Raw genomic sequence first — 19794 nt, forward strand, 5'->3', positions numbered from 1 at the left:
GCTTGTTTGTCCTGCATTGTATTACACCCAGAGGAATGCCCTGCCTAGACAGGAGAATGTCTGTGCTGTGTCTTAAGATTAGTTTGCACCTTTTAAGTAGCACCACACTGACTCTGTTATTATTTTTCATTTCAATAGATTTCTACTTGACTTAAGAAAAACAAGAGAAAATAGGGCCTTATTTGACTATAACCTTTTTTCTGGAAATGTTTTAAGTATTCTGTGGTCTCCATGCTACAAAAGAAACAAATATATAAAAACTCATATATAGAAATATGCTTATAAATAAATATATGCCAGTTCTGCAAAGAACTTAAAATATACCAGGCCATAGCTAGCTATTTTTATCAGTCTCCTCATTAGACTGTGTTATACAGGCATCACCACCAACAGTGTCATCCTCATCATAGCTTACATGACTTGAATGTTTACTATGTTCCAATATCCCAGGTACTATCCTAAATTCTTTATATAATGTTTTGTTTAAGTTCCAAATATATCATCAGGTATTGTGAATTTTTAAGTCTCTGTTTTATAGATGATGCAATAAAGACTTGATGGTAAGTAACTTGTTCAAGTTCCCAGACCTAGTAAAATGTCAAAGTAGGGATTCAAATACACATACCCAAGATCTTAACCATTATATAATTCAACCTTTCCAAATACAAGTAAACCATGTTTTATTTTATGACATTTTGCCTGACACACACTATTGCAACTCTAATGGAAGGATAACACAGTGGGGTATGTGTTAACTGTGTACAAATATAGGGCATATCTCAAGCTCACTGAGGTTCACTTCTCTTTGAGAGAACACAATAATTATGACCTGAAGTTCAAAAAGGAAATGTGACAGTGAAGGCTTTCCACAGGGTGGATGTGGCTAATATCAAAGACATGGCCTAGAATATACGGCCTGGAAATGAAATTCATATTTTTTCAAGTAAAGAAAGGGAGAGCCAAGAGGCAGGATGGTGATCAGTTAGAACCCAAGGCTTTGACTCAAAATGGGACCCTTCACAAATATGTGAGGACCACATACAAAGAGAACTGAGGCTCTTGCCTAAGTTGACATCTGCTAGACACCTCTGTGCCTCATACCACTGGAAAGGTGGTCATCTCTATTTCAGTAATCAATAATGTCCATAACATCAATGGTGCCTTTAGAGTAAACAAGAAAGAGAAGATCTACTTATTTAAAATCATGTAAACATAGTTCTTTCCCATCTTCAAAATGACCTCACATGGAAAAAGAAAAACTTAACTTTCAATTATTGAGAAAGTTTTGTTTTAAGAAAGAAAATGTTGAGATTTTTCCCTTAAAATAGATTTTTATTGCAAAGTATTTGAATTAAAAGAAAGAACTACTATAAATCAAATCTCACTTTTCCTTCATTAGGGTAGCAAACCATATCTTAAACTAAACAATTGATAACTATACTTTTGTAGTCATTTTTACATCAGAGTTCAAACAGGAAAACATAATCCACATTAATTACAGTGGAGGGTACCTTAATGCAGGAGACTGTTTACATGGGTAATAGAAGACTGGGGCCACTTAGAATTAGCAACAGAAGGAAACCATTAACACCCCTGGGATGGAAATTCAAAGAGAGAGGATGATGTTATTTGAATCCCAGAGCCAGAGTCACCTGATACAATCTGGAATCCCATGGCCTGATGAGTAGAAGCTGATTTCACAGAGATATAAAGGAAAATGCTGCACAGGAAATAGGAGGGAAAGGAGTGTCCTGGCTTTTTCCTTTGTTCACCCTCAAATATTCTGCTGGTGCTTCCTTCTGGCAAGTCCTAGTCCGCAGCCAGTTGTCATGGGAGCCTGGGAATTGCAGTCTCTGGAAACCAGCTTTCCTATAATACAGAAGTGAGCAGAGGAAGAAAGAATCTAAGGGCAAACAGGCTCAGGATAGGAGGAAGCCATGATAGCAAGCACTATATTTAATAAACTATATTGTCCCATGTAGATAGTGTTTGTGATCAGAAATTAAGCCATAGAATTCAGAAGTAGATATAGCTTTAGAGAAAATTAGATGAATTGTTCATTTAACAAGTATTATATTGAATATCTTTTGTGATTCTAATTTTGGAACCTGGGAATAAATACATGAAGGATAAACAGCAAGGAAGTAAACAGTAAACAATAAAGAGTATGTAAGACAGAGAAGTTTGCTGCTAATGGATGATAAAATCTTTGGGGAACATTTATTTTGGTGTACTCTCATTTGAATCATAAATTACCCTGGAGCTGATTTTAGTTTCAACATTCAACTTATTTATCCTTAGACTTGTGTTCAAAAATGCATCGCATCCAAACTGCACCTGTGACTTGGATTCCTAAAGGCAGTGACTAGGAGAGAAGAAAAAAGTGTTGACAACTCAGTTTTACACCTGTGCCTTCTCCATATTATTTAAAGGGTAAAACTAAGAGCTCACCATGTTTTTCAATCTACACTTGCCTTTCAGCCTTCCCAGCACAATTTTATGGTTTCTCTTCTTCTTTTGGTCTATCTTTGATGTTTATTATAACTTGACTACATTCCTATAAATATTTTTGGTACTTAGTATATATTCTTTCTGAAGACTACATTATTTTGTTAAAACAGAATCATAATATGTTTGTTATTTTATAATCTCATTTTTTACTTAGTAATGTTGAACATCCCTCCACATTTTATACGCACACACACACACATATATACATGCACATACATTTATATTCAGTATTAAAAAGATAAACTGAGGTGCAATAAAATTTTAAAGAGCTTATTTGAACAAACAGCAATTCTCTAATTGGGCAGCTCCAACCTAGAAGTCCACCAAGGAGCTCCACCAAGGAAACACAAGGAGGAGGATTTTATATGATAAACACAAAAGTAAAACAAAGAAAATATTTGATTTATCAGGGTTAAGACACTCACCTTAATTGGTCTATCCCATTAGAAAGTCTCTATTTATACAATTGTTGTATAAGGTTTTTGGTTGCTTCTGATTGGTTGAACTTAAGTTCTGTTTTTCTTTAATACAGGCATTTAGAAAAAATTGCTCAAATTAAGTTTTGCTTATGTTTGCAAATCTAGCAAGGTTAAGGCCACTCATGAGGCCTCTCTGGCTTTGACTGCTCAGGGATTCTTCAGGCCTTGACTCCATTTTAATTTACTTTAACAAGAGAATTTAATAACAGATGTGTTTGTGTATGTGTGTGCATGTATACACCTATATAATTACATGTGATTTAAATAAAGTATTATATATAAAAATATATGCCATCATAATTTTAATAGCAGCATAGTTTTCCACTGTATGGGTATGCTATTAATCAATGAAATAACTATTGATAAGTTTAGGTTCTAACTTTTTTGTCTAATTTTTTACAATATGATGAGCATCTCTATTCCTGCATCATTACACACTTTTCAAGTTATTTCTGAGAATAAATATCCAGAAGTGTAATTGCTACATCAAAGGGGTTTTAATAGTCAGTTTAGTGTATATTTTTCTACAGTGAAAAGCAATACAAAAGGTATCAGTGACTTGAAATAATAGTTTATTTCTTGCTTACACAGATTTTGGATAGCCTCTACTTGGGTTATTGCATGGGGAGAAGAGGTTGGCAACAATGAACTTTTTCACAAAACTTCTGGTCAGAAGTATCTAATATCACTCCTACTCACACTTTGGTGTGCAGATCAAGTTCTGCATCCGTTTGTAACTTCAAGAGGACAGAAAAATAATCATCCTGCAGGCAAGAGCTCTAAAGTATAATTATTCTAGGAAGGGAAAACAAATATTTTGAATAACAATATGACGAGAGGGACTCATATTTTCTTCTTTATGACAAAATTCATACTTCAGTGATCATTACTGTTATTGTAAAAGAGGGCATGGTTGCATGTTTCCCTGTACAGAAAACAGATACTGTGAAAGAAAGAAAGAATGTCATATGCTCCAATCAATTTCCAGCAGATAATTTAAAGCCGCAGTATAGAGAGGTAACATGAATGAAAGACCTTGTAGATATAAGTAACCCACTTGGCAAACAAAATCTAGCCAAAACTTGACCACCATATATTTTCAATCCCAACAATTGCATGACCACACGCCACAGTTTTTACCCCTAAATCATCATTGGTTTCTTGTCCAATCGTTCATAGAGATTTGATCGTGTATAGTAGAATATAACCACAGAATGAGAGACTTTGTATCAAACTTAAGAAAAAACCAACTAATAATCTATTGATATATTTGGATCTATAGCCTCAAGTCACCTTTTTTCTTCTTGAAAAGATATGGGGATGACATCATCGTAAATAAAGTTGTTAAGATAATTAACAATTGATAGCCTCACCTAAAAGAATGTATTAATAGAAGCATCTAGTCAGTAAAAGATAATTAAATAGGTTAAGGTTTAAAACTAACCACTCTGAGAACGAAATTTTCCTATTTAAATTTCAAATGAAAACACATAAATGCACAGAGAAAGGAGGAATGAAAAACCAGGAATACCTAGGGGTCTTAGAAGTACATTAACAACTTTCTTGCTAATCTTGGATTGCCACAGTTTTTGCTGACAGTTGAAAGCAACATCAATCTTGTTCAATGAGACACTATAATTTTTTACATTAAAATAACAAAAGAAAAAGCTCCCTACAAGTCTATGAAGCTTTATTCCAATAAAGAAATGCTTATCCAGGAACAGGTGTGTGGATGATATACTCAGAGACTGATTGATTAGCTTCTGCTTATAAACCATGTATAAACCCTAAAAGCAGATTAATATACAACACCCAAATCACTCTCTGAGAAACCCCATCAAGTGTGCTACCTCCTCCAGAGTGGAGGTTATATCAGAGGCATTTGAACCAAAGCAACTCCATCTTGTATAGAAGCTGATAAAATAAGGCTGAGACCTACTTGGCTGCATTTCCAGAAGGCTAGGTATTCTATGTCATGGGATGAAATAGGAGGTCGGCACAAGATACAGGTCACAAAGACCTTGCTGATAAAATAAATTGCAGTAAAGTAGCCAGCCAAAACCCACCAGAACTGAGATGAGATTGATGACCTCTATTCATCTTTATTGCTCATTTTATGCTAATTATAATGCATTCGCATGCTAAAAAAAAAAAAAAAAAAATTGGGAGGAACCCTCAGGGAAATTGCCCACCCCTTTCCTGGAAAACTCATGAAAAATCCACAGTTTGTTTAGCACATAATCAGGAAATAATTATAAGTATCTTTAGTCCAGCAGCCCAAGCTGCTGCTGTGTCTCTGGAGTTGCCATTCTTTTATTCCTTTACTTTCTTAATAAAATTCCTTTCACTTTACGGACTCACTCCAAGTTCTTTCTTGAATGAGGTTCAATAACCTTATTTTGGGGTCTGGATCAGTACCCCTTTCTGGAAAAATTAGGGATGCCTAATTTTTCATCCTTTCTATCATAAGTTTTAACTAATAAAGGATAAACAAAAGTTTGAATAAGAAATCAAGCTGTAATAGCAACTGTTTTCTTATAAAACTGGAGTGGAGAAAATGGCAGGAACTCTACCTCCCACCACAATTAAAAATTTACTCACCAGTTGCCATCATAGAAGACAGAGAGCCTTGGACCTTGACAGAGAAAGAGAAGATGAAGAGTGAGAAGAAGAGACAAGAGGAAAAATATAAAGAAAGCTGGAAAGAGTAAGAAAAGGAGGAATAATTTTCAAATTGAATAACGAGGATAGAGAAAGAGACTAGAATTTCATTCAATACAGTTTCTTATGAGATTAATGAGAAAGTTTCTTCATGAATATAGAAAATAGGATTTTTCAACATGAAAGTTTCAATATTCAATCTACTTTATTCTTGAAGAGGGAAGGGAAGACATTGACCTAGAAAAGTATTTGGTGAGAATTTAGTGGTATCACTTGTGAGAGATGCTTATATGGCAATACTACTGTGTATATTAATGGGACCAGATCACATTTTTATTTTTGCATCTAGATCCAAAGAGAGTTGCTTTCGCAAATGCAGAAATTTAGAATTTCAGCACACAGCCAGACCTCCCTTTGAGACCACATCAAACACGGTGTTGAATGCTCTTTGAAAGAGGCAGAGAGTGAAAATCTGAAAACCTAATTTGAAGAAGGGAGTAGCAACTGAGTTATTTACTAATTCCAATTATAATTAAAATAAATTAAACCATTCAGTGAGGTAAATACAACCCCCTCTATTTCCTGATGATTAGCCATGTTACATAGCTGTTAGTTCTTCAATTTTTAATTAGAAAACTCACAAAATATTGGTACTCTGGATATGATAACTTTGGATAGAATCAGCTGAGAAAACAGAAAGTTACCATGACAGCATCAAGCTGGCACTAGAGGCTAGAATGTGATAGGGACACTGGAATCTACCACTAAGTGTGTCCCTGTTAAAGCCCACACTTGGCCCAGGTTTGAGTAAAGCCACGCTGCATAGTAAAAATTACTGCTAACACACTACCAGGTAAGCTACTTGCTTGATTATAATGACAATTCACCCTTTAGTGACATTAGTGAAAGATTTCCTCTCGATATACACCAGTCTATTTAAAAAATATATTCACCAACTCTTTTATACCAAATCCATCATCTTTCCTTTTGCCATTTAATACTTGCTAATACTAGCTTTGATACTTGTATTGATACTCTTTCCTTTTGCCATTTGATACTTGCTAATAGTAGCCATTTTATACTTGCTAATACTAATACTAATATTAGATACTCAATCAGTACAATTAAAAATGAATTTATTAACTGTTACTAAATGTCTATTATATGAAAAGTCCTCCGGTGGATAGAAAGAGATACAAGGAATATTCCTGCTCATAATGAGTATTTGTAGAAGAAAAGATTTCTCATGGTATCAGTTATTTAAGGAGAATTTAGCTATTAGTCAAGCAGATGAACTAAGATTGTGAAAATGAGAAATGAAGAGTTGGCTCATCAGATGCTAAAAGAGCGCTATCCTGTATTCTAGAGACACTCATAAGACAGAAAAAATGGAAATCAATATGGTATTACCAAATATGCAGGAGTTTCCCTCCCATTGGTAAATCTGTAGGCTACATTACAAAAAGACAATTTCTCATCAACTCTATCATCAATTTTCACATCTTCGCTAAAGGCAGAAGCAGAAAAGAAAGGAGTTTCTGGTAGTGATATAAGAGGGGAGTAGGGAAGTTCTGGGTAGACAAAGGCAGTGTCCCTGGTGAGGGCTCCACCCCTGGGCCTCTGTCCATGGATCTAAGCAAGGACAGGCACTCCTGTTTTCATGCCCAAATGTTGCACTTTCCAAGACCATTCTGGCCCACCATGCCCCCGTCACGCCTATAAAAACCCGGAGGCCCTGGCGGGCACACACACAAGCGGCTGGACGTCAAGCGGAACACACCGCAGAAGAACAAACCGACAGACTTTGGAAGGTCACCCATGGTTGAACGATGTGGATGAAATAGAATTCGGCCAGGGGTGGTCAGAGGAGAGTCCAGTCACTGAGGCATCCAACTCCAGGGGAAGACCACCTTCCCACTCTATCACCCTTCTGACTCTCCATCCATCTGCTGAGAGCTACTTCCGCCACTTAGTAAAAAACCTTCCCCCCTCCTCTAAGCCCACATGTGATCTGATTTTTCTGGTACACTAAGGCAAGAACCCCAGGATATAGAAAGTCCTCTATCTTTGCTATAAGACAGAGGGTCTAATTGAGCTGATTAACACAAGCTGCCTGCAGATGGCCAAGCTGAAATCACAAACTGTAACACACGCCCACTGGGGCTTAGGGAGCTGTAAACACTCAACCCTAGATGCTGCCATGGGGTCAGAACTCAAAAATGTTCCCCAGGACCTGTGGGTTTGCATGCTCCAGCTAGGAGTTTGAGTTTCCGGGGACTGAAGAAGCAAGCCACATGCTCATTTCATGCCCTGCAAGGGGCATAAGGGAGCTTTTCCCGTTTCAGTAGGATCCACTACCTCCAAATTTTTGTCTTAGTTCCTGTGTAACAGAGTACCCCCATTTTTCTAAGACATGGTTTAATTATTTTTTCTCTATCTCTTCTTCTGCCGACCTTCCCCATTTCCTACTTAGTCCTTTGGAAGTGCAACTATAGTCTTTTACCTCCTCCTTTACCAGACTCTCCCTACAGGGCAAGTTCATCTGACTATGTGCTCCAAGATAGGACTCTGGAGAGTTAACAGTAGACTTACAAACCAAAGCATGCCTGCTAAGGAACTTTCACCCTCCAGAGGGTTGCCTGGAGAGATAATTGCTTTCCCACAAGGAGCCAGCAGTCACCATCACCTGGTAGATAAAGCAATGGAGCTAGCTCCACAATAATTTTGCCAGGTAAACAGTGTGGTATATACAGTGTTTAATAGTTTGAGCTCTGAAATCAGACTGCTGAATTTAACTCCCATCTCTTCCTCCTACTTGTAGTCTTAAGAGAGTATCTTCTTTTGAACCCTTTCTCTTTAAAACTGGAATTAACACTACCAATCTAAAAGATTAGTTGTATAAATTAAAGAGAGAATCCATGGCTTAGCTATAGAACTATGATAGCACTTGGATGTTGAATGGAATTATGATACAACTATGATCTTGTCTAGATTGCTGGATTTTCTATAGGAGGGACCATATGTTATTTAGTTTTTGTCTCAAGCATGATGTATATTTACACAAATATATACTATATATGTAACAAATTGCAATTAATTTAGGTAAAATGTGAAGAAATACATCTGATTTTATTTTTTCCATGTTAATTTACATACCAGGATCAATACAAGTTTTTACCTTTTATGAAATATAGTTAATCATACATAAAAATGTGAAGAGAAATATAGTCATCCAACTGTATAGGTAGGACATCTTAGGTTCCAAGCGTGTATACACACACATACATGCACACACTCACACACACACAGTGATAGCCTGAAATAAAAATGGCTTCTTAAAGATATATTCACTTCCTAATTCCAAGGACTTGTAAATATTATATGGCAAATGAGTAAATGTTATATTTTATATTATACAGCAAAAGATGTGATTAAGAATCTTGAGATGAGGGGCTTATCCTGAATTATACAGGTCCTGAATGCTAGTACAAGTATCCTTTTAAGAGAGATAGAGAGGAGAATTAACACACACAGAGAAGGTGATGTGAAGATGAAGTCAGACAACAGAGTGATATGGCAGCAAACCAAAAAATGATGGGCATCCACCAGAAGCTAGAGAGGAAGGAATGTGTTCTTCCCCAGGGACTCTGTAAAGGGTGTGTTCCTGCCAACACTTTAATTTCAACTTGTAGCCTCCAGAACTGTGAGATAATGGATTTCTGTTTTAAGCCACCAAAATGCTGATACTGTGTTAGGCAACCCTAGAAAAGTAATACTCTCTCTCTCGCTCTCTCACACACACATACACACACACACACACACACACACACAGAGTTTCTGGGATCATGATTATATAAACGTCTTTAAAAATACTTGCTAAATATCTGGTTTACGAGTAAAGGAAATTCTCCAGGACTCAAGTATTCCTGAACCCCTGAAACCCTGGCCAAGAGTGAGAAATGCTAAAAAATAAAAACTGTGTATAAGTCATCCCCATCTGTTTAACCCTAAGCAAGGCAGCATGGAGACTTGTACATAGAGAGTTTAGCATAAAAAGAAGAAAAACACAAAGATTTTCTAAAAAATTTAAAGAAACTTAGAATTTTATAGAGGCATAGATGAGAAATCTAGAACTGATTTTTCTTGGACAGCAGTTCTTATTATTTAATAAAATCACTAGTAGAGATTTTTTTAAGTATAAAGTTAATCAATTAGTACTTCTGGGGAAAGGGGCCCAGACCTTTGTGTTTTCAGAAGCAGAAGGCTGGATAAAAGAATAGGAGCTACTCCTTTAACTTTTGAAAATAAATTTCTTTATTTATACTGAGCTGCAGAAAGCTAAGTCTAAGAGTAGGTGCCCTTGAGAAATAGAATGGAAAAAGGTAGACTTTATCATAAAATTTTAGTAATATGCCATTTACCTTTTCTTAAAAACCAGGCTTAAGTACAGAATATTCCATAGTCATCTCAAACAAAGCTGTGAGTCTCATCAATTTCCCATTTTAGTCCTGCAAAACATCACATAACTTTCTGACCGAAAATGTAAGAAGTCTTTTATAGTTAACTGAGAAAATAAAAATGGAAGTACTCTAATTCATTACAAGAACCTCTTGTCTATAACCAGATTAAATAAAAACTTATCTTTCCTTTGATCAATGATTTAAAATGTAGGAGAAAAAATCCTTGTGTTCATCGCCATGTTCTATTTCAATTCAACAGATATGCCATTGAAACCCTTTTGTTCTTTGTTGATACTTGAACAAACTGATAATAAAATGTATCCTCACTATTTAGTACTAGCAATGAATTAGCCAATTTAACAAGTATTTTGAGAAAAATTTCATTTACTAAGCATCTATGTGTGCATAATGATACTTTAAGCATTGAGCTTTGAAATCAGATAAAATTGGGTTCCAATCCTGGCCTATCTATATGATAGTCATGTGATTTTTGGACAAGTTTCTAACATATCTTAATCTTAGTTTCTTCTTCATAAAATAGAGATAATTAAATCTCCTTCATTGAATAGAATCATGGATATAAAGCATCTGGTACATAGCAAACACTCAGACAAAGTTCTTGTTCCTATAATAAACTAAGTAAATAAAAGGCTAGTCATTCTACCCAAGAGGCTAGGATAAAAACTGGCAGTCATTGAAAGACTATTAGGTACACTTTTTAAGAACCTAACTAGGCTGTGTTATCATTGTCCAGAGACCACCTATTGGAAGAGCTTAGGTCACAGAGTTAACTGGAAACTAAAGTAGGTTGGGAATCAGACTCCATAGGTCAAAAACTAGTGCCAATTCTGCTGCCTTCTTGGATATCCAGCAAGGCATTCTCAAAATTAGTTTCTTAGTTCAGTCTGATATAACAGAATACCATAGACTGGGTTGTTTATACAACAGAAATTTATTTCTCACAGTTCTGGAGTCTGAGAAGTCCAAGATCAAGATGCCAATAGATTTTATTCCTATTGAGGACCCACATCCTGGTTTTCAGTGGCCATCTTCTGATTGTAATCCCACAGAGCAGAGAGCAGAGAAAGGGAAAGCAATCTCTCTCATGTCTTTTTATAAGGACAAAAATCTCACTTACAACTTATCACCTCTGTTGATAAAAAGAGTAAAATTCTGTAAAATATTTGAAGAGATTTATGCTGAGCCCAATATGAATGACCAATGGCCCATACACAGCCTCAGGAGATCCTGAGAACATGTCCCCAAGGTGGTTGGGATACAGTTTGGCTTTATGCATTTTAGGAAGACATAAGATGTCAATCAATACATGTAAGATGTGCATTGGTTTGGTCTGAAAAGGCAGGACAACTGAAAGTGGGAGCTTCCAAGTCATAGGCAGATTCAAAAATTTCCTGATTGCCAATTGGTTGAAAGAGTTATTATCAATATAAAGGAATGTCTGGGTTACAATAGGGAGTGGTGGACATCAAGGTTTTATCATACAGATGAAGCCTCCATGTGGAAGATTTCATAGAGAATAGATTCTACATTTTTCTTATGAGACTTAAGGAGTCTGTTCTATCAGTAATTCCAAAAGGGAGGAAAGTATAATGAGGCATGTCTGACTTCTGCTTCACGTTATGGCATGAACTAGTTTTTTAGGTTAACTTTGAAATGCACTTGCCAAGAGGATGGGTCCACTCAGATGGTTGGGGGGCTTAGAATTTTACTTTTGGTTTACATTCTTCCCCTTCTGGCCAAGATTTGCCAGAGGCAACATCAATGGCCACCAAATTTTAATTTTGTCCCACAGTGTTGCTGGGGTGGCATGGCTGCCCGCCCCACGTACATCCTATCCCTCAGTGTGACCCCTTTCTCATATGGTCAAGGAACTTAGAGCCAAAAAAACTCATAGCCAATTTAAATGTTCTAGGTCAGACAGAAATAGATGTGGGCAGACATTTATTAATACTTAGAAAACAATTTTTTTAAAGTAAAAAGCCAACAAACAAACAGCCAAGGGCAAGGTTACAAATATGACTAAGCTACTGTAATCTTGGTTTTAGTTACAGACTTATAGCAATTAGCTATACAAAGCATAAGTATTGTTCAAACCTTTTAAGCAAAAGAATTTTGGAGACCTTTGTTGTTCTGCACTGCTGTTTGTGCTCTTTTAGTAATTTGTCCTAAGGTGGCTGATTTTTAAAATATGTATCTATCTGTATAAATCTTAAAACTAGGAGTATTATTATACCCAGGAGACTTTTTCACAAGGTTTCTTTATCTCCTCTCAGTAATAATTTTCTTTTAGTTCTACAGGAAGCAAAAATTCTTTATGTTCGGGATGGATGGAAAGGCACCACATAATAGCTCAGGAGGCAAAGTCCTTTCTTTTATTAGCTATTTATGCATCTGTGTGCCTATCCTTCATTTGGAGAGTCAGAACTACTTCTATCCTCAAAATTAGACCTTGCAATCTCACATGCCCACCTCTTTTGTGCTTATCCCTGTGTCTAGAAGGGAGGGTGCTTGTATCATTTCATCATAGGATATTTGCAGTGAAAAACAGATCTGCCCAGTGGGATGCCTAATAAGAGAGATGATTCACATGTCCAGTCTTTAGAATGCCATGGTTCTGGTTTCCTTGGATGTAAAACTATGAGAGATAAATAACATTAATATTTTGACAATCAAAAGAGTATTTGTGCATCAGAACAGCAAATGAAACCTATTCTATTGGGAGATCAACTAACAATATGAAGAAAAATTATAATCTGATACTCTTCAGAAGATTATTATAGCCAAGAAATAATTTATGATTCAATCTGCACTTTAAAACAAATCAGGCCTGAAATCTAGTAACAAATATTACACTTTTCCTTTGAAACAATTTGTCTCTTTTTCTAGCCCTCTTTTTCTGCTGAAGAGAAATTATAGTGGGGCCAATTTGTGTATAAAATAAGTTTTAGGCTTGCTATACTTGGCTTAATTATTTGCATAGAGTGCAGCAAGTACTAATGGACTATATCAGCTCTTTTTAAGTTGGCTTTGCTTGAACTTAACCTAAACATAGGTTATTCTAGTCAAAGGATAGCTAAAGTAACCTGTCTTCAATTGATCTAGCTTAGAAGAAAAGACTCTTATTAAAAGATGCAAATGACTATATATTGTCATAAAATCATAAACAGTTTCCAAATTGGAGGGAACGCAGATAGACAGAAAGGCAAATTTGCTCACAAAAACATACTTCGCCCAAATTCTAAAAACTGTAAACCACTCAAAAGATTTTCTTGACTCTTCTTTAACCAGAGCAGAAGATTTCCAAACAAGATGTCATTTGTTCACCTTGAAACTCTCATTCACAAGCCACGCAGCTCTTGTCAGATGAGAACACTGTAGAATCTAGCAGTCACTGTAGAACCTAGTAGCTCCTCATAGGAGCTAGGGGAGAAGAAGCTCCCTGCTCATGAGTATCTCTTTCTTCCATCCCCAGGTAGTAAGATTCAATGTAAATCACTTTTATTATATCGAGTAACTATTTTAGATAACATTATTTCCATTAGCATAGGGATAGCTTCAATTAATATTCCAGAGCAAGGCAGTAAATGCCCCTCAAGTGAAAAATTCTTCAGTCCAGTAGTTGTAATTGGGAAGTGTTCACAATCTTTTGCCATAAGCTCCAATAAATATTCTGCAAAGGACCATAAAATGGAGGATTTGTCCCAACAACCACTGCAGCCTCTACCCTATATTCGGCAGGCTCAGGCAATCTTACTATCTCCCATTTAATGTGTCCAATTAACATTTCTCAAAGGGGAGTTTAGTTTTACAGTATCAGATAGGGGAATATCCCCCAGTCAGATACAATACCCATCTTCATAAGACATTTAGGTAAAGAAGTCACAACTGCCTTACATAAAACCTGCTTAAACATCTCAAATTTTATAATCTTATCAAAGTGTACATTGTTTGGTCTGGTCCCAGGAACTTTTCTAGCTCCAGACAATTTTACCTTTTCTGGTGAAAAAAAGATTTGGGTTCCCAGCAGAGAGCTGCGTCAAAGACCCTTTTGTCAATCTTTATCTTAATTTGCCTCAACATTGCCCCATGGAATGTCAGCTTTGTCATTATAACTTTTGCCTTTAGATTTTTCTTTAATTTTCTCCTTCTGGAGCAAATGCCCAAAACTGGTGTGGGAAACTTTAATGTTGGGGGACCAGCAGGGGTTCCCTTTAGTCCACACACACAACATTGAATAGTGTTCTAAAGACCTTTGTTTTATTTATTTCATTTCTTGATAACCATCTAAAATTTTCCACCACACTTCTGAGGTGAGTCCTTTGATTCCCTTTTGCTTTTCCCATTTTTCAATTTTTTAAATTACCCTAATGTTGTATCAAGTATCTGTAAGACCCATGAGGGAGGGTAAATTTGATAAGGCTTCTCAAATAGTTGTATGATTCTGTGGAAGTAATGTCACCTGAGGTGCCTGTGTAAAAGGGGTCCCCTAAATCCCAACATTCACCATAACCTGAGTAATAGGATATTCGATGGGAGATTATCCCAGTCATCATAAAGCCAGTCACACATGGCTTGCATATGAAGTGTGAAAGGAAAGTAAATCTCAGGACCTCAAAATCACTAAGCCAAGGGAAAAGTCAATCTGGGAATTGCATCAAGCAAAACCGCCTCCCATTTTATTCCTAAATAAGATAGCTACATAGATAAAAAGTTACATGTTTTCCTCACAATTTGACCACAGGAAATTTCTTGTGAACAAAGGAGAGACAGAACTCAAAGTCATCCCCCCGCTCACATGATACAAATATGTAACTGATTGCTTCCTTTGCCCTATTGTTTCACTAAGCCAGACTGAGGCATAAGTGACTGTTCCTGTAAATCTCATATTCAGCGAAAGGCTAATCAGAAACTCAAAATAATTCAAATATTTGTCTTGTATCCACCTATAACCTGGAGGCCCCCTCTCTGCTTTGAATTGTCCCACCTTTCCAGACTGAACCAATGTACATATTGGATATATTGACTGATGTCTCATGTCTCCCTAAAATATATAAGGTGTAAGGAACGTGGTCCAGGTTCAGCTTTCTGCATATGGCTAGCCAGTTTTCCCAGCACCATCTAATAAATAAGGAATCCTTTACTTATTGCTTGTTTTTGTCAGGTTTGTCAAAGATCAGATGGTTGTAGATGTGTGGTATTATTTCTGAGGCCTCTGTTCTGTTCCATTGGTCTATATATCTGTTTTGGTACCAGTACCATGCTGTTTTGGTTACTGTAGCCTTGTAGTATAGTTTGAAGTCAGGTAGCATGATGCTTCCAGTTTTGTTCTTTTTGCTTAGGATTGTCTTGGTTATACAGGCTCTTCTTTGGTTCTATATGAAATTTAGAGTAGTTTCTTTCTAATTCTGTGCAGAAAGTCAATGATAGCTTGATGGGGATAGCATTGACTCTATAAATTACTTTGGGCAGTATGGCCATTTTCACGATATTAATTCTTCCTATCAATGAACATGGAATGTTTTTCCATTTGTTTGTGTCCATTCTTATTTCCTTGAACAGAGGTTTGTAGTTCTCCTTGAAGAGGTCCTTCACATCCTTTATAAGTTGTACTCCTAGGTAATTTACTCTTTTTTGTAGCAATTGTGAATGGGAGTTCACACATGATTTGGCTGTCTGTCTATTATTGGTGCATAGGAATGCTTGTGATTTTTGCACATTGATTTTATATCCTGAGACTTTGCTGAAGTTGTTTATCAGCTTAAGGAGTTTTGGGTCTGAGAAGATGGGGTTTTCTAAATATACAATCATGTTATCTGCAAACAGAGATAATTTGACTTCCTCTCTTCCTATTTGAATATCTTTATTTCTCTTGCCTGATTGCCCTGGCCAGAACTTCCAATACTATGTTGAATAGGAGGGGTGAGAAGGTATCTTGTTTTGTGCTGGTTTTCAAAGGGAATGCTTCCAGCTTTTACCCATTCAGTATGATATTGGCTGTGGGTTTGTCATAAGTAGCTCTTATTATTTTAGATATGTTCCATCAATACCTAGTTTATTGAGTGTTTTTAGCATGAAGAAGTGTTGAATTTTATCGAAGTCTTTCTCTCCATCTATTGAGATAATCATGTGGTTTTTGTCATTGGTTTGGTTTACATGATGGGTTATGTTTATTGATTAGTGTATGTTGAACCAGGCTTGCATCCCAGGGATGATGCTAACTTGATTGTCGTGGATAAGCTTTTTAATGTGCTGCTGGATTCAGTGTGCCAGTATTTTATTGAGGACTTTTGCATCGATATTCATCATGGATATTGGCCTGAAATTTTCTTTTTTTTTGTGCTTCTGCCAGGTTTTGGTATCAGGATGATGCTGGCTTCGTAAAATGAGTGGGGGGAGTCCCTCTTTTTCCATTGTTTGGAAGAGTTTAAGAAGAAATGGTACCAGCATCTCTTTGTACCTCTGGTAGAATTTCACTGTGAATCCATCTGGTCCTGGGCTTTTTTGGTTGGTAGACTATTAATTACTGCCTCAACTTTAGAATTTGTTATTTGTCTATTCAGGGATTTGACTTCTGCCTGGTTTAGCCTTGGGAGGATGTATGTGTCCAGGAATTTATCCATTTCTTCTAGATTTTCGAGTTTATTTGCATAGAGGTGTTTATAGTATTCTCTGATGGTAGTTTGTAAATCTGTGAGATCAGTGGTGATCTCCCTTTTTTAGTGTGTCTATTTGATTCTTCTCTCTTTTCTTCTTTATTAGTCTGGCTAGCATTCCATCTATTTGGCTGATCTTTTCATAAAACCAGCAGCTAGTTTCATTGATTTTTTGAATGCTTTTTTATGTCTCTATCTCCTTCACTTCTGCTCTGATCTTAGTTATTTCTTTTCTTCTGCTAGCTTTTGAATTTGTTTGCTCTTGTTTCTGTAGTTCTTTTAATTGTGATGTTAGGGTGTCAGTTTTAGACCTTTCCCGCTTTCTCTTGTGGCCACTTAGTGCTATAAATTTCCATCTAAACACTGCTTTAGCTGTGTCCCAGAGATTCTGGTATGCTGTGTCTTTGTTCTCGTTGGTTTCAAAGAACTTATTTATTTCTGCCTTAATTTCGTTATTTACATAGTAGTCATTCAGGAGCAGGTTATTCAGTTTCCATGTGGTTGTGTGATTTTGAGTGAATTTCTTAATCCTGAGTTCTAATTTAATTGCACTGTGGTCTGAGAGACTGTGTGTTAAGATTTCCATTCTTTTGTATTTGCTGAGGAGTGTCTTACTTCCAATTATGTGGTCAGTTTTAGAATAAGTAGGATGTGGTGCTGAGAATGTAGATTCTGTTGATTTGGGGTGGTGAATTCTGTAGATGTCTATTAAGTCTGCTTGGTCCAGAGCTGAGTTCAAGTCCTAAATATCCTTGTTAATTTTCTATCTCACTGATCTGTCTAATATTAACAGTGGGCTGTTAAAGTCTCCCATTATTATTGTGTGGGAGTTTAAATCTCTTTGTAGGTCTCTAACAACTGACTGTATGAATTTGAATGCTCCTGTATTGGGTGCATATATAATTAGGACAGTTAGCTCTTCTTGTTGCATTGATCCCTTTGCCATTATGTAATGCCTTTCTTTGTCTTTTTTGATCTTTGTTTGTTTAAAGTCTGTTTTATCAGAGACTAGGGTTGCAACCTCTGCAATTTTTTTTTCTTTCCATTTGCTCAGTAAATCTTCCTCCATCCCTTTATTTTGAGCCTATGTGTGTCTTGCATGTGAGATATGTCTCCTGAATACAGCACACTGATGGGTCTTGACTCTTTATCCAATTTGCCTGTCTGTGCCTTTTAATTGGGGACATTTAGCCCATTTACATTTAAGGTTAATATTGTTATGTGTGAATTTAATTCTGTCATTATGATGTTAGCTGGTTATTTTGCCCATTAATTGATGCAAGTTCTTCATAGTGTCAATGGTCTTTACATTTTGGTATGTTTTTGCAGTGGTTGGTACTGGTTTTCCTTTCCTTATTTAGTCCTTCAAGTGCTCTTGTAAGGCAGGCCTAGTGGTGACAAAATCCCTCAGCATTTGCTTGTCTGTAAATGATTTTATTTCTCCTTCACTTACAAAGCTTAGTTTGGCTGGATTTGAAATTCTTGGTTGAAAATTCTTTTCTTTAAGAGTATTGAATGTTGGCTCCCACTCTCTTCTGGCTTGTAGGGTTTCTGAAGACAGATCCACTGTTAGTCTGATGGGGTTCCTTTTGTGGGTAACCTGACCTTTCTCTCTGGCTGCCCTTAACATTTTTTTCTTCATTGCAACCTTGGTGAATCTGATGATTATGTGTCTTGGGGTTGTTCTTCTTGAGGAGTATCTTTGTAGTGTACTCTGTATTTCCTGAATTTGAATGTTGGCCTGTCTTGCTAGGTTGGGGAAGTTCTCCTGGATAATATCCTAAAGAGTGTTTTCCAACTTGGTTCCATTCTCCCCATCACTTTCAGGTACACCAATCAAACATAGGTTTGGCCTTTACACATAATCCCATATTTCTTGGAGACTTTGTTCATTCCTTTTCATTCTTTTTTTCTGTAATCTTGTCTTCACACTTGATTTCATTAAGTTGATCTTCAGTCTCTGATATCCTTTCTTCCATTTGATCAATTCTGCCATTAATACTTGTGTATGCTTCATGAAGTTCTCATGCTTTGTTTTTCAGCTCCATCAGGTCATTTGTGTTCTTCTCCAAACTGGTTCTTCTAGTTAGCAATTCCTCTAACCTTTTTTCAAGGTTCTTAGCTTCCTTGGTTAGGTTAGAACATGCTGTGTTAGCTCAGAGGCGTTTGTTATTACCTACCTTCTGAATCCTACTTCTGTCAGTTGGTCAAACTCATTTTCCACTCAGTTTTGTTCCCTTGCTGGTGAGGAGTTATGATCCTTTGAAGGAGACGAAGTGTCCTGGTTTTTGGAATTTTCACCCTTTTTGCACTGTTTTTTCCTCATCTTCATGGATTGATCTACCTTTAGTCTTTGCTGTTGGTGACCTTCAGATGGAGTTTTTGTGCAGTAGTCCTTGCTGTTGAAGTTGGTGCTATTGCTTTCTGTTTGTTAGTTTTCCTTCTAACAGTTAGCCCCCTCTTCTGCAGGTTTGTTGGAGGTTGCTGCGAGTCCACTTCAGACCCTGTTTGCCTGGGTATCACCAGCGGATTCTGGAGATTGCTGCCTATTTCTTCCTCTGGAAGCTTCGTCCCAGAGGGGCACCAGTCAGATGCCAGCTGGAGCTCTCCTGTATGAGGTGTCTGTCAACCCCTGCTGGGAGATGTCTCCCAGTCAGGAAGTACAGTGGTCAGGAAACCACTTGAGGAGGCAGTCTGTCCCTTAGCAGAGCTCAAGCACTGTGCTGAGAGATCCGCTGCTCTCTTCAGAGCTGGCAGGCAGGAACACTTATGTTTGCTGAAGCTGTGCCCACAGCTGCCCCTTCTCCTTGGTGCTCTGTCCCAGGGAGATGGGAGTTTTATCTATAAGCCCCCGACTGGAGCTGCTGCCTTTCTTTCAGAGATGCTCTGGCCAGAGAGGAGGAATCTAGGGAGGCATTCTGTCTACAGCGGCTTTGCCAAGCTGTGGTGGGGTCTGTCCAGTTCGAACTTCCCAGTGGCTTTGTTTACACTGTGAGGGGAAAACTGCTT

The sequence above is a fragment of the Mandrillus leucophaeus genome, unplaced genomic scaffold (genome assembly GCF_000951045.1).
Source record: "Mandrillus leucophaeus isolate KB7577 unplaced genomic scaffold, Mleu.le_1.0 Scaffold119, whole genome shotgun sequence".
In the NCBI taxonomy this organism is placed as follows: domain Eukaryota; kingdom Metazoa; phylum Chordata; class Mammalia; order Primates; family Cercopithecidae; genus Mandrillus; species Mandrillus leucophaeus.